At 46.0% G+C, this 26,444-nt stretch overlaps 1 protein-coding gene across 3 annotated transcripts in view; it reads right to left on the minus strand.

The window, feature by feature from the left end:
* The window catches only part of plxnb2b (plexin b2b), a 198,274-nt gene that overhangs the window by 144,779 nt on the left and 27,051 nt on the right, over nt 1-26,444 (minus strand). Inside the window, exon 1 of one of the 3 annotated variants that reach the window (XM_046354188.1) lies at nt 12,407-12,468. The exons of the other annotated variants lie outside the window; for them this stretch is intronic. The gene's annotated coding sequence lies outside the window, so the exon portion shown is untranslated. Of the gene's footprint in view, nt 1-12,406; nt 12,469-26,444 lie in introns of those variants that run through there. 3 annotated transcript variants of the gene reach the window in all.

Below are 26,444 nucleotides of genomic sequence, written 5' to 3' on the forward strand. Positions count from 1 at the left end.
CTGGTTATTGACTGGAGACATAATATGCTGAAAACAGGTCCCTAGAGGAATGACAACAACATGGATGCTTGTTAAAGAGATGGAGAGAGAGAGAGAGGGACAGAGACACTTAACATTGCCACATTCAGAAACTATTTTCACCTACAGTAACCATATACTTTGCACACAAACAGCCACACTTTGAGAAAGAAATCAGGAATGTATTTACGTGAAATGCCAGGGTTCGCCGGGGATCTCTCAGTGAACGGGGTAGCTTTGGAAAGGGGGTTGTGCCCTTTCGCAGCATGCTTGTAAGGCTCTGATTGACCAAAATGTTTCCAACAACTCTTCTCCTATTGTCCTTCTTCCTAGTTGTCCGGTATCCGGTGACTTGTCGTGAGGTCCTGAACAGAACTACAGAGTTGATTTTCCTTCCATTCACTCTTGAAGATTCTTCTTTGAAGATAGGGTTAGCCAGTCGTATTGACGGTTCCCCAATGGGGTGATGAGAGTAACATAATACGATTGTTTGAGCAGAGTAACAGGATGGTCTTACTTAAATTTGCTTTCGAAGATACCTGACTTACGACAGCTAATTAGCTGTACCAGTGATTATACGGGAGGTGAGTTTATAGTCTCTTCCTCATGTTGAGATTCAAAGTTCGAACCATTTTAAATGCACAGCTGCCACTTCTCGCTTTTTCTGGTTCCATGTGTTAACTTCTTCACCCATCTTTTCTACCTTTTGCTTGAAATGGGTGGTTCCAGCAGGCTGGTACGCTCCCCGACCTCACTCCGGGGCAGTGATTACTCACTGTGCAAAGTTATGGAAAACAATTATCTCTTATAACTTCTCAAATCACATCCCTCTCTTAACAAAAACACTCATAATTTGTCATATTACATGCACTATGCGTAGTATGGAAACTTCATAATGTTGTGGGTATACTTCCCAAGTTACAGTATTTTCCTTTAAAACATTTTGAATGACATCACAAAATAACAAACAAAATGACAGTGTCATATAGAAAGCCTCTCCACAAAATATTGCTCTAGTATTTTGAACGTGTTAGAGATTCAGCGGGGGAAAGTTTGTTGAGACAAAGCACATTCCTTTGGTGAATCTTGAGAGCGCAGGCCTGGGATCTTCTCCCTTGATTTACAGGACGTGAGTTGTTAATCCCCACTAGTTACTTCCTTCCCCCTCTACGGGTTTGAGGTGGTCTGATTGAAGTTATTCATTGCAAACCTGATCTGACCTATTTGGATTCTCATGGACAGTCAAGACAACTTCACATTTCCATATCATAAAACCCATGTCAATAACAGTGTCAAAATTTATGATCAGTGTTTGATGTACAGTTACAAGATGACATGGCGTCATACCCGGGTTTGTCCTGAACAGAATGAGCCTATGGTTGTCTACTGCGAAGAAAACAACCACCTGAGTGTACACCACTCCTTTCTATATGCACCAAAACTCTGTTTCTCTGAATTGCCCTGTGAAAGCCTAACACCGTAATATCATACTTTACAACTTAGCTAGTCAAGATGGCAATATAACAAGTATTCAAATGATTCCCACTTGGCCTAAATTGCGATTTATAATGGGCTGTTTTTGGTTTGCGTAAACATCAACAGTAATTGCGTGGTGGCGGGGCTGCAGGGTTGTGTTCCAAACAGAACAACTACAAGTGTGTTTGCTGTAGTTCCTCAACGGCACAGCTAGGACAGTTCAAAAAAGCTATTTCTAGTTGAAGACTCTTCTTTAAGTCGTAAAAGTGCATTGAAATGACTTAGGAACTGTTCACACTTTGGAGAGGTGTGGCCCCTTGTCAATTTTTTTATTTATGTTGCAACTACCTCACATTTTCCAGGAATATTCTCATCATGTTAATGAATGTATCCAGAGCATTTGTTTGATTTCAGAATTAACGAATGCAGTGAAAAGTACAGTAAATGTAAAATGCACATAAAAGCAACAGTGTAATGTATGGATTCAGTATTGTGTCAGGTGAACTGTTGTCTGAATTGTATGCTTTTTCATATTTCTTCTGTGAGAAACATTTCAATTTAGCCCAATCCATATAGGGCAATTCCCACGAGTGTAAAGGGTTAAATAGAATTTTAAAGTACATGTGAACCTTAAAAGAATGTCTACTTTGCCTGTATTCTCAAAATTAACACATTTTGAGTGTTGGTCAAAAATGAGTCATTTTCACAAGGACATTAGAGTGACAACCTGTAACGCAAAGTCACAAGTCACTGAAAATGTGTAAAAACATGTCATAATGTCAAGCTAATTGATACAAAAAGCTATCCATGTGTTGTGGACACACAAGATACGGGTGAGGTTATGCCCGATCTCAAGGGGGTACCACGCCTCAGATTCACCAGGCCCAACAACAAAAGAGACGAAAAATTGGAGATCTTTTGTTCGCTCCTGAGCACTCTAATTTATTCATCCCCAAGCACTTCTTGCTCTGGGGCGCAGCCAAGGCAAAGCCCAGGGGAAGATGATTGACACTTCCTAACACATGTGGATACCCCAGACCACGTCATTAGCATGCTATTTACATGATCATACGGGAGCAAGCTGCAGGAGATCGGAACAAGAGCAACAGAACAGAAACAGAAATTGTCATGTTTTATGTGGTATGTTTTTTTTGGGTCTCAAATGTAGCCTAAGCATGCAGAGTGGGAGCAGCACTCGCCACCCGCCCAGTTTCACCCCCAATATTACAACGCAGCCCGCAGAACCACCTGGGGTATGGGACTGACATTTCAGCTGAACCATATTTTGTCTGGAGTTGACACCTGCAGACATCAGGGCCGGGACGTGACCAAGAACCCGATGGTCACTCTGACAGTGTTCCAGAGTTCCTCTGTGGAGACGGGAGAACCTTCCAGAAGGACAACCATCTCTGCAGCACTCCACCAATCAGACCTTTATGGTACAGTGTCCAGATGGAAGCCACTCCTCAGTAAAAGGCACATGACAGCCCGCTTAGAGTTTGCCAAAAGGCACCTAAAGGACACTCAGACCATGAGAAACAAGAATTGGCCTGAATGCCAAGCGTCACATCTGGAGGAAACCTATCCCTAGGGTGAAGCGTGGTTGTGGCATTATCATGCTGTGGGGATGTTTTTCAGTGGCAGGGACTGGGAGACTCGTCAGGATCAAGGAAAAGATGAATGGAGCTAAGTACAGAGATCCTTGATGAAAACCTGCTCCAGAGAAGCTCAGGACATTAGACTGGGGCGAAGGTTCAGCTTCCAACAGGACACCAATCCTAAGCACACAGACACGACAATGCAGGAGTGGCTTCGGGACAAGTCTCTGAATGTCCTTGAGTGACCCAGCCAGAGCCCAGACTTGAACCCGATCAAACGTCTCTGGAGAGACCTTAAAATAGCTATGCAGCGACGCTCCCCATCCAACCTGACAGAGCTTTACGGGATCTGCAGAGAAGATTGGGAGAAACTCCGCAAATACAGGTGTGTTAAGCTTGTAGCGTCATAACCAAGAAGACTTGAGGCTGTAATCGCTGCCAAAGGTGCTTCAACAAAGTACTGAGTAAAGGGTCTGAATACTTATGTAAACGCGATATTTCAGTTTTTGATTTGTCACTTTGGGGTATTGCGTGTAGATTGAGGAGGGGATTGTTTTATTATCCAGGTTATAACGTAACAAAATGTGGAAAAGGGGAAGGGGTCTGAATACTTTCCGAATGCACTGTAGATGTCCTAGCCTACCTCTTTCAGGTAATAGATCCAATGCAGTATTAGTCTTTCCTTCAGCTAATTAATGATGGGTTACTAAGCTTCTAACTTATAACCTCTGTCTTGTAACCTCTGCAATACGCACCTGTGCTCCGCTGGCGTCTCTCTCCTTAAAATAAACACTCCTTCGATCTTGGAGTCCCATGCAGGAAATGCTAGACTAGAATAGTTTGCTGGACATCATTATTTTGAGCATTTCTTATACCAATAAGACTATTAGAAGAGGGACGCAAGCTCTTGTTCGCTGAACGTTATAAATACAGCAGCCAATAGAACTCACTGGTAGTTTGAAAGAAGAGTGAACACGGCATGGTGCTAGGCTATAGCAGTTATTTATTCAGACCCACAACCATTCAATCTTGGTGAAGAGACGTGAACGCCTTCTGCATCTAATTCTAGTCCTGTATTATTCAGGGCTGTTATTCGAATGGCGGAGATAAGGACAACAAAACATATTTCATTTAACTGTTGAAAGCGAAGGAAGGAATGAAGCAACAATAGCGAGAGAAAGAGGAGGAAGGCTAATAGCATTAGGGGAAATATTATGAAAGGTGTATACATATGCATCAGCCAACTATTTCTACAAATAGGCCTTATTATATTTCGAAAGTCAAATCTAATTCGCTAGCCGATACTTGTAACTTTGTAGGCAGCATGTGCTGCACCTGAATCGCATGTTCTCATTATCATGGTTTGAACGATGCATATTTCCAGTCCATATAATACACTATAATACAATACAGTACAGTAATACAGTTCCCATTAAAAACAGATTTGCCTGTTGGACCTAGTTTCATGTATTTACCCAAGAGAGCATAAAGCTATTTACATCTATGGGCTTCTATGTTTTTCTGTGGTGCGCCACCTATATCATGTATGTTTTGGATAACGGCACAATCATTTGGACTTTTTGGGGCTTAGGCTCACTAAATGTCTTTAATGTAGGACTCATAAAATGTATTTAATGTAGGGCTCATCAGGCTCAGGTAGCATCAGGCTTGAATTTTCAATCAAATCTCTCATCAAATTCAGATATAGGCCCATTTATATGCTTTATAATACTTTTGAATGACACTTCTGGTTTTGGCCGTAAAAGCCGGGGAGAAAGGGAGGGAGAAAGTTGACTTATTCTCGGGATGGAACATTTGTAAAATACCGGAAAGATACTCAACACTAATCTCACCTAAATAAACAGCAGATTATGGAGGAGTCAATGTATTGAGGAAGGGATGCCGTCTGGTCCCTAAGCCCAGCGCAGATGGACCCCAGTCAGTCCCGACTCCCAGCTAGACTGAGACGCAGAGTGTTTGTGGTTTCGTGGCTTAGAAGATTTCACAGTGGACCTCAGAGAAGTTTACAGTGGTGGCGACGGGTAGTGGGCTCCGATCAAACACAGCTGTGATAACATTTCAATTTAGCCCATTTATCTGTCTTTCAGCAACATTAATTATGGGAGCTGTGGTGATTATGCCCTGTCAGGTTTACATGACAAGAGATAATATTCTTAGCGTATTGCACAAAACATTACTAGCAAAGGATAATGGGCATGTAATCTTTTCAAGATGAACTGTTAAAAAGCCATCCATAAAAGGGAGGAGTTTAACAGCAATTTTACTGGCTTGAGGAGATGAAAGTTTAGACAGACCTGATACAACTTTTCTGAGTACTGGCCAAGTATTGACAGATCGCCTGAATGGACCGTTGTTCCTTTGCCAGACAACAATGTATTTTATCACACTGTCCTTTTCACAGTTCCTATAGTGTCCTATTGGAGAATGGTCGCTCATTGTTGTGTAGTGTGGGCTAAGCTAGCTTCACATTCTCAGCCAGTGGGTTTGGGCATCCAACAGGTACCACAGCCTAAGACAGGCCATCTATTCCTGCTATAGGGTACCGCGTGTTGTGGCCCATTTTCTATTCTTTCCCCTGAGACTGCATTCTCAGCTCTAAGCCTCTGGTTGATAGCCAAACAATGGAAGCCAGAACTGCCTTAATGAGGAGAGAGAGGAGGCTCAGCTAATTATGGCACCCCCCCTATCTTCTCTGTATCCCCCTCCCTGCCTCCCTCCCTCCCAACACAGTACAGTATGGGGGTAGAACTCAGCCCAGCAGCTAGCTGTCAGACGGTCGTGGGAGAAATGAAGCTGCTTTTTCCTGGACACTGTCCAACGGGAACATGGAAATTGCCCAAATCGCACTGTGGCAAGTGAGGGGGAAGAGAGAGAGAGAGAGAGAGAGAGAGAGAGAGAGAGAGAGAGAGAGAGAGAGAGAGAGTGATGGGTGGTCAGAGCAAGAGAGTGAGCGAGAGTGTGAGAAAGTCTTAGGAATGAGAGGGAGAAGGACAAAATAATAGGTGAAATAGAACAAAAGGGAAAGTGTTAGCATGAACATGAAGGAAAGTGTGCGAGAGAAATTAAAACGCAAATATAGATGTGTATATAAGGGAAAGCTAGTAAGACACAGCCAGTGAGAAATGTTGTGAAAGTAAGAGGTAAAGAGGAGAAGAAGAGAAGAAAGAGAAAGAGAGAGAGTGAGAGAAGGAGAGGTGAGAGAGAGGAGAGAGAGAAAGAGAGAGAGAAAGAGAGAGAGAGGTGAGAGAGAGGAGAGAGAGAGATGGGAGAGTGTAGGGTGGGCTTCTAAGTCTCTGAGCTGAGCTCACTAAAGAGTAGAGGTGTTGTGAGTGTCTTGGCTATTCTCTGCTGGAGCAGAACCGGGGCGCAGCAGCAAAGTGGGCCTTTGCTGGACGCTTCAATCACAGGCAGCCAGAGCCTCGGGCAAACTTGGCCAATTAGCCGCACACTGCCGTTGACCCCCAGCTTCATTAAGGCACCCTGGCTCAGCGCAGGGCGGCCAGGAGGGAGAGCTCACTGTCAACACACATAGGCCACACCAGACCCTCACACAGGGGAAAAACACACACACACTAGCCTCACCCTGTCTCTCCCATCCCCAGTGGGGTTAGACTCCCAGCAGGGGAAGGGGCAGAGTCTCTCTCTCTCCATCTCGAGGCTGACGAAGTGGAGGTGTTCCTCTCCCAAGTGTCATACAGAGGGAGGGGGCTAACCATCAACAACTTGGCGGCATATTCCTTATGGCATAAATTGGCCGCTCTCTGCTGGAGTCATGTGGGAGGGGCCACCACCGTTGAGAAGGGTGCATGAGCAACCACAGGGGGGGAGGGGGGCACCCCCGTTTCCACCCCTACAAGTGACAGCAGAGACTTACATCGCTGTTCCCTCCAGCCAACATCAGCAAAAACAACGAACAGACAAAGAGACAGCTCTCTCTGACCCCCCCCTCCCCCCTCCCTCTGACAAGAGACAGGGGGAGTCAGGGGAGAGGGAGGTGAGGTTCAGAGCTTGCCGGGTCTGACTGGTTCGGGTCTCTCTGTGGAAGAGAGATTTCTACTCTGTTCTTTTCATTCTAAATCCCTCCATCTCAGTCCGCACAGCAGAGGTCTGTGGTGTGGAGCAGACCAACACCGCAGACTGTACAGCACACACCCGGTGTACAGCCGACACAATGTACTGTGTTACTTCGGTGGTCTGGGGAGAGTTGGGATGTCTGTGTGTGTGTATGTGGGGGGGGGGTTGTATGTGTTTGTAGTGAGTGTTGTGTAGTGTGCATCGACACGAGACCGACTTACGTCAGACTTGGTAGTGACATCAGGAGCACTCCCCTCTCCCCGGTGGAGTAAGGGTAGCGGTTTCTCTCCTCTCCTCTCAGATTACACTTCGATCAGTCTAAAGTAGTGTTGGTGCGCCGCCCACGATCGTAGCAATCACTGCTGTCAGAGCCCAGGCATGCTTGGATGGAGAAGAGATACCGCTTTTATTTAAAACAAGCCAAGGGTAAAAGATCAATGGTCCATTTGAGCCACGGATGGAGGGAAAGTTCACAAACATAGTGGAGATTATGAGAGGGTAAGGCGACGGGGGATGCTGGGAGAAGTGGAGGCAGGGGAGGGGACGAGGAGGGTGGGGCGGGGAGGCGAGAGCGGCCCCCATCTAGCTCATACGGGTGCTAGTGGCTTATTGATCTGTGAGACATAGAGCTCAGAGCCATTCATCACAGGCCACTCAGGCCCTTAGATAACTCCTCTGATAGGGCCCTGCCTGCCTCGGCCGAGCAGCTGCAACCCACTACATCCATTATTCCTCACTATGCCCAGAGGCTGGGGCTGACGCTGAGGCTGAGGCTGAGGATGAGGCTGGGGAACATTGGCCTGGGGGTATACGGATGGGGATGATGTTGGGGTTGGGGCTGAACAGCACTGCTCTTGACTGCTCTTGTTTGCTGTTTGCTCATGTTGGAGGGAAAAAAACAGGGCTCCATTGTTTCCAGTCCTACCCCAAACAGCATTAGCAAAGCTGTTTTATAGCAGATAGCACACAGCGAAGCGACAGCCTGTTCCTAAAAGTGCTGAGTGTGTGTGTGTGTGTGTGTGTGTGTGTGTGTGTGTGTGTGTGTGTGTGTGTGTGTGTGTGTGTGTGTGTGTGTGTGTGTGTGTGTGTGTGTGTGTGTGTAGTCACAGACTGGGCAGGTGGGGATAAGCCATAATGAGCCAAACAGGGAGGGAGGGAGAAAAAGAGGCAGGGGGGGTGAGAGGGAGAAAGATGGAGGGAGATAGAGGGTGTGTGTCTGTGTGAGAGAGAGAGCGAGAGAGAAAGAGGGAGCCAGAGAGCAGGCCCCAAAAGAGCAATTAAAGGGGAAGGTGTGGGCCTGGCCCAGAGGCCCAGTCTGAAACACCCCTACCACAGCCAGCCAGACACACACATCCACAGCACTGGAGAATTCATCAAACTCAACCCCTTACAATAGAGGTCAAATGCCAGGAAGATAGAGAGGGAGATACACTCTCTCTAGGCTGAGTAAGGTAGAGAGAGAGAGAAACAGGCAGAGAAAGCAAGCAGGGTGTGGGAGTATTTTCTGAAACTAAGAGCCTATACCTCTTCCAAAAACATGACCATGCATTGGCTCCCTCACTTTCCTTCAAAACATTGCCTAAAGCCAAACTCATTCTCACAGCAATAGAGTCCCCGAAAACATAGACCGAACATCGCAGATGAGGTCAGAGCGACTTCGAAGTCAGTTGTGATCGTGTGGAGGCTGCGAAACAATCCAGAAGTCCTCCGCAAGACGCTGGACAGCTTCACTCTATGGTGCCTGTCACACAGGAGATTGAGATCGCTTCTGAAAGCAACCTTCTCCACCTCTCCTTCTACCCCCCCCCCCCCCCCCACCGTGAGTCACGCCGCAGAGAGAGATAGAGGGAGAGGGATGAGAGAGAGAGAAAGCGAGAGGGAGGGAGAGAAATTAGAAAGAGCGATGAGAGAGATGTGCAAATAGATAAAGGGGGAAATTAAATTAAGAGAAAAGTTCTCTCACACCGGTATGCACCATTGATTTCCTATTCTCTTGGAAACATTTAATGAGCTTAAATAGGAGCCTTGTTTGACAGAGAGAGAGAGACTAGGAGGAGCCTCCCAGTGAGAGGGAATCGTTCAGTGGCCGTGACGGAGAGGAGGAAGTGCAGGATGAGAGGAGAAGAAGAGAACATGTACGAGGGTCTCTGTATGACTGCTAGGAGAGGTGAAGAGGAGGTAGAGGAGGAGGTAGAGGAGGTGGTAGAGGAGGAGGTAGGGGAGGAGGTAGAGGAGGAGGTAGAGGACGTGTGACGGTTTCAGATGAGTAGATGTGTGAGTTGAGACAGATGCTGGGGAAATGGTCCATGGTGAGACCGTTACTAGGCTTGCCTGTTGACAACCAGACACGGAGAAAGGCGGAGGGTGTGATCGGCTGCAAGAAGTTTGTTGATATTTGTATATATATATTTTTTTTCATCATTTAAGTTTCATTCATTGGGGTTCAGGTGACCGTAGCTGAGGTGGTCAGAATCAGGGCATGTCAACAAAGCCTCTCACACATAAAGCTTGTTCTAAATACAGATGCCATGACAACCCATTGATAGGCAGGCATTGGCCCTCAATTGCATCATCCACTGTTCACTTCCAATGGGGACCTAGACATTCGACGGAGCCCCTCAACAGAGCCCTAGTGCATGTTGGTGTTTCCAGCCTCCCCACTCACTTTCTCTCCCTCCCTGTGGTGGGTTGTTATACTCCCTCCACACCACTTCACACAGGCCACGGTCCAGAAGAGAGGAACTCCTCTGCTCTACAATGTGCCACTGATGAGGTCCCTACTGGGAACCAAGGCCCAGGCAGATCCTTTATGAAGTTGTCTGGAGGGGGGAATGCATTCAGGGTCGCACCAGTGTTTGAGGCGGCGATAATAGAGTGAGTCGTCAGACAGGGCTGCACACAGCCACCACAGGGGTTCCGTCTCTGAGTGCAGGGGAAGTGGAGTGGATAGACGGAGAGAAGAGGCCTCCGAGCTGGCTGGCTCAATGTTGAAAAGTTGTAGTGTTCTCGGTACAGGGCAGACCACAAGGTATAGCGAGGATGACTGACAGAATGACTGTGTGATTGGGCGTGTGTGCGCGCTACTGGTCAGAGTGTGTGTGTGTGTGTGTGTGTGTGTGTGTGTGTGTGTGTGTGTGTGTGTGTGTGTGTGTGTGTGTGTGTGTGTGTGTGTGTGTGTGTGTGTGTGCGTGCGTGCGTGCGTGCGTGCGTGCGTGCGTGCCTGCCTGCCTGCCTGCGCACGCTAATGATCAGAGTGAGTGTGTTTGTGTTTATGCATGTAAATACGCATGAGACAGCAGTAACATTACTGTATTACATTGTCTGTTTATCAGCTTAGTTCCATTTGTTTCAGCCTAACTCCAGGATTTCCAGACGCTGCACTTGATGAATTTATGAAATTGCGCCTTCCAATGATTGATATACATGCACCTGTTAAGAAACGGACTGTTAGAACTGATGAGGCTCCATGGCTTGATGAGGAATTGAACAACTGCATGGTTGAAGGAGATGGGGGCAAAAGGAAGTAGCTAATAAGTCTGTCTGCACGTCTGACTGGCTGCAAATTCAGAAATTATGTGACTAAACTCAACAAAAATAAGAAGAAACTGTGTCATGAATGCCAAGAGCAATGATATAAAGAATGGTGATTTTGGGGGGGGGTAGTTTAAATGAAATTATGGGTAGAAAGACGAATTCAACTCCATCTTTCATCGATGGCTTAATCATCACAAAACCATTTGATGTTGCCAATCATTTCAATGACTACTTCATCGGCAAAGTGGGCAAACCTAGGCAGTAAATGCCAACAACGAACAGTGAGCCATCGTACTCATGTATACAAAAAATGAATAATGAAAGAAAAGCAATGCAAGTTTGAATTTTGTAAAGTTTTGTTAGTGTGGGAGAGGTGGGACAATGATTGTTATCGATCAATAATGACAAACCTCCTGGCAGTGGCAACTTAGATGGAAAGCTAATGAGGATGGTAGCTGACTCTATATCCACTCCTATCTGTCATATCTTTAATCTGAGCCTAGAGGAAAGTCTTTGTCCTCAGAACTGGAGGGAAGCCAAAGTCATTCCGCTACCCAAGAGTGGTAAAGCGGCCTTGACTGGTTCTAACAGCAGACCTATCAGCTTGCTGCCAGCTCTCAGCAAACTGTTGGAAAAATAAGTGATAGACCAACTACAATGCTACTTCTCTGTAAACAAATTAACAACAGACTTTCAGCATGCTTATAGAGAAGGGCGCTCAACATGTACTGCCATGACACAAAAATGACTGATGATTGGTTGAAAGAAATTGATAATATGAAGATTGTGGGAGCTGTACTGTTAGATTTCAGTGCAGCCTTAGATATTATTGACCATAACCTGTTGTTGAGAAAACGTATATGTTATGGCTTTACAACCTCTGCCATATTGTGGATTCAGAGCCATCTATCTAATAGAACTCTGATGGTTTTCTTTAATGGAAGCTCTTCTAATGTCAAACACGTAAAATGTGGTGTACCACAGGGCAGCTCTCTAGGCGCTCTATTCCTTTCTATTTTTACCAATGACCTGCCATTGGCATTAAACAAAGCATATGTGTCCATGTATGCTGATGATTCAACCATATACGCATCAGCAACCACAACTAATGATGTCACTGAAACCCTTAACAAAGAGTTGCAGTCTGTTTTGAAATGAGTGGCCAGTAATAAACTGGTCCTGAACATCTCTAAAACTAAGAGCATTGTATTTGGTACAAATCATTCACTAAGTTCTAGACCTCAGCTGAATGGTGTTTCTGTTGAACAAGTTGAGGAGACTAAATGACTTGGCGTTACCTTGGATTGTAAACTGTCATGGTCAAAACATATAGATTCAACGGTTGTAAAGATGGGGAGGGGTCTGTCCGTAATAAAGAGATGCTCTGCTTTTTTGACACCACACTCCATAAAGCAAGTTATGCACGGTCTAGTTTTATGTTATCTTGAGTATTGTCCAGTCATGTGGTCAAGTGCTGCCAAGAAAGACCTAGTTAAGCTGCAGCTGGACCAGAACAGAGCGGCACGTCTTGTTCTTCACTGTAATCAGAGGGATAATATAAATACTATGCTGCCAGTCTCTCTTGGCTAAGAGTTGAGGAGAGACATTAATAAGAAATATGAATGTGTTGGAGATTCCAAATCGTTTGCATAGTCAACTTACACACAGCTCTGACAAACACTTACCCCACCAGACATGCCACCAGGGGTCTTTCACAGTCCCCAAATCCAGAACAAATTCAAGGAAACGTACAGTATTATTCAGAGCCATGAGTGCATGGAACTCCCATCTTATATTGCGCAAGTGAACAGAACCTGGTTTCAAAATACAAATAAAGCAACACCTCACGGCACAACGCCTCTCCTCCATGTGACCTACTTGTTGTGTGCATGTACGGACGTGTATGTGTAACAGATGGATACACACACACTCTACATGTCAGTCTTTTGTCTGTAATGTCTTTTTGGTTATGTGGCAGACCCCAGTAAGTCTCTCTCTCTCTCTCTCTCTCTCTCTCTCTCTCTCTCTCTCTCTCTCTCTCTCTCTCTCTCTCTCTCTCTCTCTCTCTCTCTCTCTCTCTCTCTCTCTCTCTCTCTCTCTCTCACCAGAGACATTTTATTTGTCCTATTTCACACATGCACACGTGGGAATTGGAAATGTGTTTTTTTGCATGTCCCAAGAGTGGGGTCAGGGCCAGGCATTATCAACAACGACCCTGGAGCCTTGCTCAAGGGCACATTGACAGATTTATTCACCTTGTCCGCTCAGAGATAAAAAAAAAACTAGTGCTTTGTCGGTTACTGGCCCAACACTAACTGCTAGGCTACCTGCCGCCCATATGTAGGCTGTGGGATGGCATGCAGCAGTGTGGGTGGAGGTTTTGCAGTGCCTGCATAGGTTTGGCCGGGCCATGTGTGAGTAGCTGAATGTTCTCTCAGAGATGACCTATAATCCTCTGGGCCCAGCTTTTCAAAAATTATCTTTCCGGATTTCGGCTATCGGATAGGATAAAATGCATAGAAATAGGATGAAAAGAATGGGACTCTCCTTTCAATTAATTGCTTCGTCCGTTCTATTTATTCTGCACCAGGCGGTGTCAGAGGAAGGCCCTAAAAATGGTCAAAGACTCCAGCCACCCAGGACATAGACTGCTACCGCACGGCAAGTGGTACCGGTGAACCAGGTCTGGAACCAACAGGACCATGAACAGCTTCTACCCCCAAGCCATAAGACTCCTAAATAGTTAACCAGTAGCTACCCGGACTAACTCTTTAACTATCTGCATTGATCCTATTTGCACTAACTTCTCTCACTCATCACATACACTGCTGCTACTGTTTATTATCTATCCTGTTGCCTAGTCACTTTACTATATGTGTACATATCTACTTTACTAGATATGTACATATCTACCTCAATGACCTGGTGCCCCCGCACATCTACTCGGTACTGGTACCCAGTGTATATAGCCAAGTTATGGTTACTCGCTGATTTATTTACGCCTTGCCTTCTTATTTTTCTATCATCTCTATTTGTTTTCTCTCTGCATTGTTGGGAAGGGCCTGTATCTACGCATTTCACTGTTAGTCTACACCTGTTGTTTACCAAGCACGTTACAAAGAACATTTGATTTGATTCATCATATCCGAATGCCGAAATCCAGATAGATTACTTTTGAAAAACTGGGCCCTGGTGATGAATTACAGTGGGTTAGGATGAGAGACTCACATCCAGCCCACATGGGAATGTGCCTTTCTGCAACTCCGCTCGCGCGCACACATACAGACGTAAATGTGAGCACACATGCACACACACAGACAGGAAAGACAGGAACGAGAAGTGACAGACTTGGCTCGGGAAGTCAGGAACACACATCATGGGAAACTACCTGGAAAAAGCGAACAGAAACAGGAGCCTTGTCTTTTCAAACTCCCAGTCACTGAAACCAGTCCGTAAATATTGGGACAGAGACGCATTTTTTCTTATTTTGTGTCTATACTCCAAAAGTTTGGATTTCAAATCAAACATTGACTATGAGGTTAAAGGTCAGCTTTCATTTGAAGGGTTAACCATTTACAAACGACAGCGGTTTTTGTACACGGTCCCCCTATTTCAGGGGAGCAAAAGTATTATGATAAACTCACTTAAATATGTGTTTTAAAGTAATAAAACGTTTAGTATTTGGTCCCACATTCATAGCATGCAATGAATGACGACATAAAGCTTGATTATTGTCCAGTATTTTGCTGTTTGTTTTGGGTTGTGTTTCAGATTACTTTGTGCCCAATAGAATTGAATGGTAAATAATGTATTGTGTCATTTTGAAGTCGCTTTTATTGTAAATAAGACTAGAATATGTTTCTAAACACTTCTACATGAATGTGGATGCTACCATGACTACGGATAATCCTAAATGAAGAGTGAATAATGAATAGATATTAAGTTAGATGGACAAATATCATAACCCCAAGACATGCTATCCTCTCACCATTACAATAACAGGGGAGGTTAGCATTTCATATCACACCTCCAAGACATGCTATCCTCTCACCATTACAATAACAGGGGAGGTTAGCATTTCATATCACACCTCCAAGACATGCTATCCTCTCACCATTACAATAACAGGGGAGGTTAGCATTTCATATCACACCTCCAAGACATGCTATCCTCTCACCATTACAATAACAGGGGAGGTTAGCATTTCATATCACACCTCCAAGACATGCTATCCTCTCACCATTACAATAACAGGGGAGGTTAGCATTTCTGAGGATATGATATTTGTGCGTCTTTAACTTTCTCACTCATCATTATTCCCAATTCACTCAGGATTATCCGTAATCGTGGTACAGTATCATCCACATTAATGTAGAAGTGTTTTACACGTTTTATTCTTATTTACAAGAAAAATGGGCACGAAATAATCTGTAACACAACAAAAACAAACAGCAATAGTCATTGTTTGATTTCAAATCCAAACTTTTGAAATACAGAGCCAAAAGAAGGAAATATGCTTTCCTGTCCCAATAATTGCAGAGGACACTGTACTCTATACTTCTCTTGAAGGCTCGAATAGGACAGATAATTCCAACCATACTCGATCTATCTGTCTATTCAACCAGTGGGGAGAGAATCTATATTGGATAAAAGCTGATATAATTGGCCATGCTACTCTCTCCGAACTGAATTGTCTCTCGAGAATGTGCTTTGTGTGTCTGTCTGTCTGTCTGTCTGCTGGAGTGTGTGCGTGCGTGTGTTTCTTCTCTACCGTCCGTCCATCTGTCTGTCTGCTGGAGAGGGTTGATATTAGACAGCCCAGCAGCAGGTCCCTCCTGATGTTCTAACCACCTCCATTTGCACGGTGGCGGGTAGCCGCATCGACATCGGTGGGCAGCCGGGTACATTAAACAGACAGGCTAATCAACCATACAGGAAGCTAGCGGTTGCTGTGGCTGAGCCCAGAGACTGGCGGCATTTACCACTCGACTTCTACAGCAACAGGCTAACAGCCCCCATTAGGACTCAATTATCCCAGTCCTCACTGAGGAACAATATAACCTCCTCAGACAAAGTCCATCAGACATCATCAGCCGCCAGCCAAGCCCACAAACACATAAGAGCTGCTTAAACCTGGCCCACTCTGTGTTACACCACTGGCTACGTTCAATACTACAATACTGTAACCCTAAAAGGCAGAGAAAATGATACAGAACACATGGTGATGCTCCTAATTGTCACATGTACTCCCTCTCTGGCCTTTAGGTCACCAGACTGCTGATTATTACGCACTCCTGTCACCATTGTCACGCGTACCAGCGCTTAGTGACACTCACCTGGACTCCATCACGTCCTTGATTACCTGCCCTATTTATGTCACTCCCTTTGGTTCCTTCCCCAGGCGTTATTGTTTCGGTATCTGTTTCATGTCGGTGCGCTGTTCGCGTTTCCTGTTTTGTTCAATTTAGTTTATTTATTATATGTATTCACTTCCTGAACTTGCTTCCCGACACTCAGCGTACATCGTTCCAATAGTAGTATTCATTTAACCCTTCCCTTTTGTTCCGGGTCAATTTGTCACACCCTGATCTGTTTCACCTGTCTTTGTGAATGTCTCCACCCCCTTCCAAGGTGTCGCCCATCTTCCCCATTATCCCCTGTGTATTTATACCTGTGTTCTCTGTTTGTCTGTTGCCAGTTCATTTTGTTTCGTCAAGCCTACCATTGTTCTTCCCTTTGCTCCGGCCTCTCGATTGTTCCGGTTTTCTAGTTTTCCTGGTGTTGACCGTTATGCCTGCCCTGATCCTGAGCTTGCCAGCCATCCTGTACCTTTGCCCCACCTATCTGGATTACTGACCCCTGCCGGCCTTTTGCATGCCCCTGTTTGGATTAATAAACTGTTGTTACTTCGACGTTGTCTGCACCCGGGCCTTACCTGAAACGTGATAAAATGTCTGACCTTGATGTACTTAAATTGACCCAGGACATGAACGGTGTAGGCGGAATCGAACATAAGGGAAGGGATACAAAACAATGGAGGGAACATTCACTGACTGTACCATCGTGCACTTTAGCAAACAGCCCAACAGTAGCAAAGCACCAAGGTGTTGTTTAGGGGAGGACTTACTGTAGTGTCTCATCTCAGCACATTTCCCTGGAGTCCGGATGGCAGGACCAGAGAGGAGGAGAGGGACAACAGAACAATACGAGGGATGCTGCTTGTCCCTGTGGCCATTTACAATGTGCTGGCAGAGGGAGAGCCAGATAAGAGTTTGGATCACTGCCACCTTGGGGTTGTCTCCCGCTCTGGAATTGACCGTCCATCAATCCCAGGCAAAGGACGAGCCAGGCAACTTGATTGGAGCGCAAGGCGAGATTTTGTGATCCAATGACCTCCAAGAGAATGTGTCATAGTGCATAGTGTTCACAGACATACACACAGAGAGTATACACGGAGTGTAGAAAACATGAGGAACACATTCCTAATATTGATTTGCACCCCCGTTTGCCCTCAGAACAGCCTCAGTTCGTCAGGGCGTGGACTCTACAAGGTGTTGAAAGCGTTCCACAGGGATGCTGGCCCATGTTGACTCCAATGCTTCCCACAGTTGTGTCAAGTTGTCTGGATGTCCTTTGGGTGGTGGTGCATTCTTGATACACATGGGAAACTGTTGCGATTGAAAAACCCAGCAGTGTTGCAGTTCTTGACACACTCAAACCGGTGCGCCTGGCACCAACTACCATACCCCGTTCAAAGGCACTTCAATATTTTGTCTTGCCCATTCACCCTCTGAATGGCACAAATACACAATCAATTTCGAAAATTGTCTCAAGTCTCAAAAATCCTTCTTTAACCTGTCTCCTCCCCTTCATCTACACTAATTGAAGTGTATTTAACAAGTGATATCAACAAGGGACCATAGCTTTCACCTGGATTCACCTGGTCACTCTGTCATGGAAAGAACAGGTGTTCCTAATGTTTTGTACACTCAGTGTATACACAGACGCGTGCAAAGAAACACAAACGTCCACACATACACAACCATTCGTACACAGACTCACACAAAGCGTGGCAGGTATGCATTCACTACACTCCCTCCCACACACACACACACATCCCGGAACCCCCCTAATCCCAATCTGTCCCTCACCTTGTGTTCTGGCCTTGAAAATGAGTCCATACTCCTGAGAGCCACGGGAGAGAGCGAGCGAGCGATGGTAACGAGGGGAGGGAGAGAGAGAGCGTGTCAGGAAGTAGATTATTTCTGCTGAGCGCCATCTGGAAGTTGCAAGGTAGATAAACAATGACAGGAGCTGCATCCCATCTCATCTCCCAAACCGGTCGACACACACACACACACACACACACACACACACACACACACACACACACACACACACACACACACACACACACACACACACACACACACACACACACACACACACACACACACACACACACACACACACACACACACACACACACACACACACACACACACACACACACAAAGGCACAAATGTACTGCACAGCCGCAATCGCCGGCGCTCTTGCTCACCACGCCAAGGATTGTCAGGGATTCTGGGCTTATCAATCGGTGGCCAGATACCAACTGGAACGGCAGAGCAAACAAGGGGACGGGGGGGAAAAACTACGGTAATTTCAGGCAACAATGAGAACACAAATGGGATGATGTCAGAAAGCTATTCTTTCGGCAGCCGTGTATTTAATCTGGTCAAGCCTCCCCAAATCTCTGCAATCTCTCCAGTGAGCAGAGAGGGAGAGAATCAGCCAGCCAATCCCCCAAAATAGGAACTTGGTATGGAATTGGATAAGGGATATGGACGGATATGGATGGTTAGCAAGGAAAGTGCAGACTGTCTGCTGCTACAGTACTGGATGGGGAATCTGGTTAACACAACCACGAAAAGCATTACTGTAGCTTGCACAATGAGGCCTGAAGCAATGCTTACTACAGGATTCCATGCTGCTAAAGCCAACACAACACGCAAGGGCAACAGCTGCAGCTACGATCCCCATTGGAGACTACTGCCTGTAGGGTGGGCTGGGGGTTGGGTGGGCTGTGGTAGGGTGAGCCTGGGGTGAGCCTGTCACAGGAGCCATGCCATGGGGGAAGGGAAGAGATAGAGAGGGGGGGGTGGACAGGGAGTTGGTGAGACAGTGACAGGGCCCCTCAGGCAGCAAGGAGGAACCACACCTGAATCCAGCCTCTCTCTCTCTCTCCAGACTCAGCCACGTGGCAGCTGGCCTCTTCTACTCCAATGGCCCTGATGCAGTGACGAGGGAGTCAGGTGGCTGGGCTGAGAGGCGGGGAAGGAGGGAGAGGTTGACAAATTAACCTGGTCAGGTAACATCCACAAACGTGGAGGGATGGAGGGAGGGAGGGGGTGTCTGTCGGCTCATATCGGATCATCCGCAGAAATCTGTGGGCCGATTGCAAAGCGGTCCGGTCAGGGGAGACTTTAAATCCTCCCTCCGTAGGTCTGTTAGCGATTCTGATTGAGAAGACAACGGAGAGAGGGGAGTCAGGGAGGACTCTCCCTGGGAAGGTTTTCACTGAGATAGATCTGATGAAACAGAACAGGGACGACAAGCAGGAAGAAAAGCTTGTCCCAAACGGCAGCCTATTCACCACATGGGCCTATGGGCCCTAGTCAAAAGTATTGTACTACATAGCAATTAGGGTTCAATTTCAGACCTGGCCCCCGTCTGTACTCACGGAAAGCGTGGGAATTTGGGCCGGGTGGATCACATATTTATACCCTGATGGACGAGAAGGAAAAGGAGAAAAGGAAAAGCGTATAGCAAGGCTGAGAGAAGAAGCCCAAATCTGAACTGAGAGAATAGATCCCTGTTTGAGCACATCTCAGTGTGGAGGAAGAGTTTCTCTGGCCCACATTTGGGAGCAAAAGGCTCAGTCTATAATCGTGTTAAGGCTTTTGGCTAAACAAGTGTCCTCTCTTCTTCTGTATTTAAAGCTTGATGAATGCCCATTGTCTGGCTGTTATTCAACACAGCAGTCCCTATGCCAGGCACGCACACACACACACACACACGTCCAAACTCCAATTAGTACTACCAGCCAAGAATCAGCGTCACTGGTCTAACTACCTTAGGTAAACACAAACAACAACATCTTGGCATAAACTTGCTCTTGGCACATTTTTTTTTAAAGACACATTTTATGTTCCAATCCTTCGCCAGAGGTCGTGAACAGTCCTCCCACTGTTGTCTCGTTATCCTTGCAATAGGCAATATTGTGCCGAGCAGCTTCATTTATCTTCACTACCTTTTAAGAGAGCAGGGAATGAGGATGAGTGTTACCGCTAACAGCAAAACATGTATCTTTCATGGCACACGTGTTCAGCCATTTGTTCTGTCGCTTTACTGAAACTGTATGAGAGACTCTGCAGCTACACAATAGACTAGAGGCCTCGACATCTCCTCCTCCTCCTCCTCCTCCCCCTCCTCCTCCCTCGTCTCTCCACTCACTCGGAGCCATTCAGCTTGAAGAGTGTGCTTTTTGTGCCCACCTCCATTTCCAACCCGTGAGCAGAAAACCTTCATTAGCATACTGATGGTGATGGCGTACATCTAGCCTAGTCATAGCAACTCCGCATTACTAGACCTGACATTTTGTGGGGGGTGTGGCCTGAGGTTTGTTCACAATTGTTTTCATCATCATTTAGCCTTTGTCACACCACTGTAATCCAAGACACAAACATACGCTCACCGGACACAATTGCAGCTATCACACACACACACACACACACACACACACACACACACACACACACACACACACACACACACACACACACACACACACACACACACACACACACACACACACACACACACACACACACACACACACACACACACACACACACACACACACACACACAGGCCGTGATTACAGCACGCAAATACACACACAGTCAGCGGACTGACTAATCACCCATCTGGAGCAGCCTTTTCCAGGGCTGGATGACAAAGCGCCCATCCCTACAGGTTAATGCCCTTGGATCAAACAGTTTAGCTCATATTACAGTGACGCGGGTCAGGGGGGCTGGTGACTGACCGGACAAGGAAGTGGCGACATCACAGATAAGAACATGACTACACTGGCTGCTGTCAAGGCCGTAGTGCCTTTCCTCGTACTCAAAACCAGCCCGTAGTCAAGGGCAAGGAGAGGGTGAGCTGAGCCAGAACAGAACAGGAGAAAAAGCCATTTCCATGTGGCTAGTTTGTGAAGTGAAATACCCTCTGTGGCTAAACGGCTTTTCCTGCGAAAGCTCTGGTTCTGTATAAGTGCTGGTGCCAGCTAAGCAAACTAAGCTGGCTGTTTCTGGCCGAGGCCCTTTGAAAACAGCCCGTAGAGTAATCCCAAAATGCCTTATACATTGCGAAGAGACTGGTTGTGCAACTAGGCTGTGCGCTGGGCTGATCCAGGTAAGACTGCTTGTTCTCTGTGGCCCCTGGCAGCAAGGCTCAAACTGGGATAACACTGGAACAGGGCCAGGGGGCCATTAGAGTGGAGAGACGGACTGCATCCCAAATGGCACCCTATTCCCTATTTAGTGCGCTACTTTTGATTGTGGGCCCTGGTGAAAAGTAGTGCACTCAATAGGGAATAGAGTGCCATTTTCAGACGCAACCAATGTCTGTTTGACACGGTAGTTGGAACATGACATTCTCAAAGACCAAGGAGGACTTTACGCGAGCCGGACTCGAAGATGCTATAGGGGAACTATAGGAGAGCCAGGCAGCTGTTTCATTCAACTTCTCAGATAACAAACACAGCCTCTCCAATTGAATACAGCCAGGCCTAACAAACTGAAGGGCCGAGAGCAAGCTGGCATGCAAATCAATTTTTTGATCCACGGTCGATGTGGCGGGACTGGGGTAAATCACTGACTCACCTTCCTTAGTTGCCCGATTAGGACCTGCGGCCCGATATTATTGAGGAATGTCACCGTACATGCGGACGAGTAAATCAGACAACAAACGCTTCCCTTGAAATGCATGAAACTATGTTCAGGTGGTAAATATTCAAGGACAAAAAACATACTCCAGCGAGCGCTTGGGTTTCGCCATCAGTACATACCAGCTGACTGACTGTAATGGTTCCTAACCACAGCCTCTACTGGACTCGGTCACATGATCAGTGGCAGAGGGACACTGATTCTCCTCAGACGGGGAGGAGGAACCTTCAATACTCTTGTTACCACAGCCACAAAGTCAAAATTGGCTATATTGTTCAAATTAAACAAATCTAAAATGAGCTTTTTGGTCTTAATTTAAGGTTAGGGCTAGGCATAAGGTTAGTAGTGTGGTTAAGGTTAGGGCTAGGCATAAGGTTAGTAGTGTGGTTAATGTTAGGGCTAGGCATAAGTTAAGCAGTGTGGTTAATGTTAGGGCTAGGCATAAGGTTAGCAGTGTGGTTAATGTTAGGGTTGGTTTCAAATCGACCTTCAGGAACGACTGAAAACCCTGACGAAGGTCTAATAAGAAGAGAATTAGTGATCTGTGGAGCATCAAGACCACTAGTGTGTTGAAGTTGACTTCCCTAGTCATAACAAAATACACAGGACAACTCTCCTTATAATCCAGAAATAATCTGCCCATTCAGTCATCCCAATACACGTTTTATCACATTAAAGCCAGAGTCCCAAATAAAATGTCACTTGTTTTTTTCCTGTCTAAATATATCTCGATAATGTATAGATGAAAGATGAATTTGCCATTTGGATCACTTCAAAGTGACACAAATGAAGGTTTTACGAATTATAAGTACAGCAGTTTAGTACAAATGGAAGGTCAGATTTCTCCGGGTAATTGTGACGCGGAGGCCGACTGATCATTTATCTCGTGCACATTATATCTCTCCCTCTCCATCCATGACTACAGCAACACATCAACAACACATCAACATTACATATCGGGACTCACAAATGAGAGTCGAGTGACACGGAATAAATGTGTCATTTAGCTGACAAATGCACGTCGTAATGGTTAATAATATTGTCTCCTGGCTGTCAGTCCATCTGTGCGTCTATCTGTCTGTGCGACAGCTGATAGGCCAACGCAGGAGCGCCGATTTGAAAACACTGGTGGGTCTGTAATTACAAAGTTGCTTTGATGTCGCTAGCTTAAGCTTCTGAATGAAAACTGGAATTGAGGTCGATTTTCATTCAGCAAGGGATTGCGAATATTTTCTTAGTGGAACACTTGCTAGTTGGACCATATTTCAGACTTCTCAGCACAACTAGTGCCAGCAGCATGTTGGACACTATGGATAATAATCGCGAAAGCCAGCTCTGTCTACTGGTATGTGAAGTCAGCTAGCTAATTTAGCTCTCTAGAAAACCGATAGATTCACACGATTGCTTGCAAATGTGCATAGCCTACCGGTGGGTGATTAGTCTACAGCCAAATAAACGTTCATACACTTGCAAACTTTGCTGGAGTTGCTAGCTTGCAAAGGTAATGGTTTTCCTCTTGGAAGTGGAGTTTACTTTTGCAACCTTTTGATGGAAAATGTATTCAATCCAATAGCTGTTGAGGGTCGACTTTTTCAAGTGTTTGCACTGCTAGAGACCAAGCAGATAACGGCGCTACCGTTGCAACGCTTTAGGCGGCCTATATTGTTGAACTTGTCTATATACCGTAAAATATGAATACATTTTACTGTTGTAACATTCATAGCTGACTCCACTTGTAAATGGTCATTATTTATCCAGTAGAGTAACGTGCATGCTTGTTGTAGGCGACAAGCAAACAAGAACACCAGCTGTCTAAAAGCTGTTTGATACTGACTGATCGAACAGTTGCTGGCCCAGCGGCCGCTTGAGAACTTTCCGATAGAGTATGTTATGACGTCTCGCCTGGGTTCGGTTACATGATGTCTCGCCTGGGTTCGGTTACATGATGTCTCGCCTGGGTTCGGTTACATGATGTCTCGCCTGGGTTCGGTTACATGATGTCTCGTCTGGGTTCGGTTACATGATGTCTCGCCTGGGTTCGGTTACATGATGTCTCGTCTGGGTTCGGTTACATGATGTCTCGCCTGGGTTCGGTTACATGATGTCTCGTCTGGGTTCGGTTACATGATGTCTCGTCTGGGTTCGGTTACATGATGTCTCGTCTGGGTTCGGTTACATGATGTCTCGTCTGGGTTCGGTTACATGATGTCTCGTCTGGGTTCGTTTACATGATGTCTCGTCTGGGTTCGTTTACATGATGTCTCGTCTGGGTTCGTTTACATGATGTCTCGTTTACATGATGTCTCCCCTGGGTTCGTTTACATGATGTCTCCCCTGGGTTCGTTTACATGATGTCTGGCTTTAAGATAAATATAATTGACATTGATTACCATCCAAATGATGTAAACATGTTCACAATGGGCAATAAGTCTGTGATGACTTTTTCATACCACATTTTTTATAGGTTTGTGTTACAACAGGCTCGTAACACCCAGGCTGACCGTGCTTCTGTATGGAGCAGAGGTTCCTTGCCTTGAGCTGTGAGCGAGTCCTCTGCTTTGCTCTGAACAGCCTTCAACCGGTTTGGGAGGAGGACTGACCATGCTGGCCTTACAGCACATGCCAGAGTCGCCCCGCCCTGCGCCAAAAACAACACAGGTCCACATATGTGACCATACATCACTCAATAGCCATCAAACCATCGCGCTACGTTCTGTGAGCAAGCCCACCTTGGATGACCAATATAAACAAGGCAATAATAATTGCCATCCAACCAAGACGCTAGATCCAGAATGTTGGAGAGGGTGAGTCATTCTCCCAAAGACAGAACATGAAAACATCCTGATTCAGAATGTTCTATGTTCTATACCTATAATCAGGACGGTATAAGATGGAGCTGAAAGAAAACGGCCAAACAATGTAATCCGGTTTCAAACGAAGAGTGATTCTGCTGGTGGCAGTATGAGCTCACAGTGTATCACAGTGTGTCTGACTGTGGGTTGATTGCACACCTCCAGGTTAGAGCTCCCACTCGCTGTCGCACACACAGGGCTGTGAAACGGATCTAACGCCTCTGAACTCTTCTGAGAGAGAGAGGGGGCCAGAACCATATCATTACCACAGCCCACACTCTGGGATACACATGAGAGGGTGTGTGTGTGTGTGTGTGTGTGTGTGTGTGTGTGTGTGTGTGTGTGTGTGTGTGTGTGTGTGTGTGTGTGTGTGTGTGTGTGTGTGTGTGTGTGTGTGTGTGTGTGTGTGTGTGTGTGTGTGTGTGTGTGTGTGTGTGTGTGTGTGTGTGTGTGTGTGTGCATCAGGGTCTGCTCTGGTCTGAACGAGTGCCATGGAGATGTTTGTCAAGCCAGAGCCAGTCAGAACATGTCTGGACTGGGATGAGACCAAACAAAAGAGTCGGAACTCCGAGAGACTGACACAAAGCCACTGGGGGCTCTTTCACAGCAACACAGAGCAGGACCAGGATGTTCAATATAACAGCAGCACTCCAAACCCATGCTGTGGGTCTCAACACCACTCATTAATAAAAAACAATAAAACGGTGTGGAACGGGGGGGGTCAAGGGTGGTGTTGGGGAGGACTAATGGGGAAATTGCGTGATTTATAAGCCAAAAGTAAGAAATTATTACGAGCCAGTTGACAATAACAGCCCACAATCAGTCATAATTGTTTTTATGTGTGTGACATGACTGCAGATAGAGGGTTCTAATTGATATTCCAAACCGACTTTGTTAATTAAAGCGCTGATTATTCCACTGAGCAGACCTCAACAACTGGAGGCGCTGCAGTGCCCTTTAGGAGACTGTTGTTCCCATTCCAAAACATTCACTGCTATTCCTGTGAGCCTGAGTTTTAGCCACTGATATACACTGTCCAGGGAAGATGACCAATATTTATGAACAAACACAAAAACAGCAGGAAACTGTTTTGCATACAAAGAGGATCCTCAATCTGAACGCATTCATTTAGCTTTCTGTAGGCGTAGTAAATGTTAATTGATTGAGCAACACAGGAACAATTGCCCACAAAGGAGAAGAAGAGTTTAATGTAGGCTCTGGTGATTTCACCTCTCTCTGCTGGAGAAATTTGAGGTGGAAAAGTTACAGCAACAAAGATAATTCCACAACAACTTCCACACACTCAACAAAAACACCACAGACGACCGTAAACGACAAAAATCATCTAAATCCTGAGCTGAAATCTCCCTTCTAGTTGTGGGGCGAGCATTTCTGTGTGAGGTGAGGGCCTCAGAGGGCTGTAAGCAGGCTAGGGCTGGCCAGGAACAATGGGCCTCATCTGTGAGAGGAGAGTCCGTGCACGGCTAGGGGAGACTGGCTGGTGAAGACAGCAACCTTAATGGATGTGACAGTCAGCAGATACACACCACGCAGCCAGACCCGCTGCAATCACTCCTTCACCACTGTGCCCAGATGAGAAAACAGAGAAAAAACACAAGCTACCTCTCTACTGGTTACACACTACAGCATCCTCACATTCAGACAGACAGACAGACAGACAGACAGACAGACAGACAGACAGACAGACAGACAGACAGACAGACAGACAGACAGACAGACAGACAGACAGACAGACAGACCGACCAGGGTTTTTTAAAGTGAGAGACACACCAGGGTTTTTTAAAGCGAGAGACACACCAGGGTTTTTTAAAGTGAGAGACACACCAGGGTTTTATAA

This window comes from Oncorhynchus gorbuscha, linkage group LG01 (assembly GCF_021184085.1).
Source record: "Oncorhynchus gorbuscha isolate QuinsamMale2020 ecotype Even-year linkage group LG01, OgorEven_v1.0, whole genome shotgun sequence".
In the NCBI taxonomy this organism is placed as follows: domain Eukaryota; kingdom Metazoa; phylum Chordata; class Actinopteri; order Salmoniformes; family Salmonidae; genus Oncorhynchus; species Oncorhynchus gorbuscha.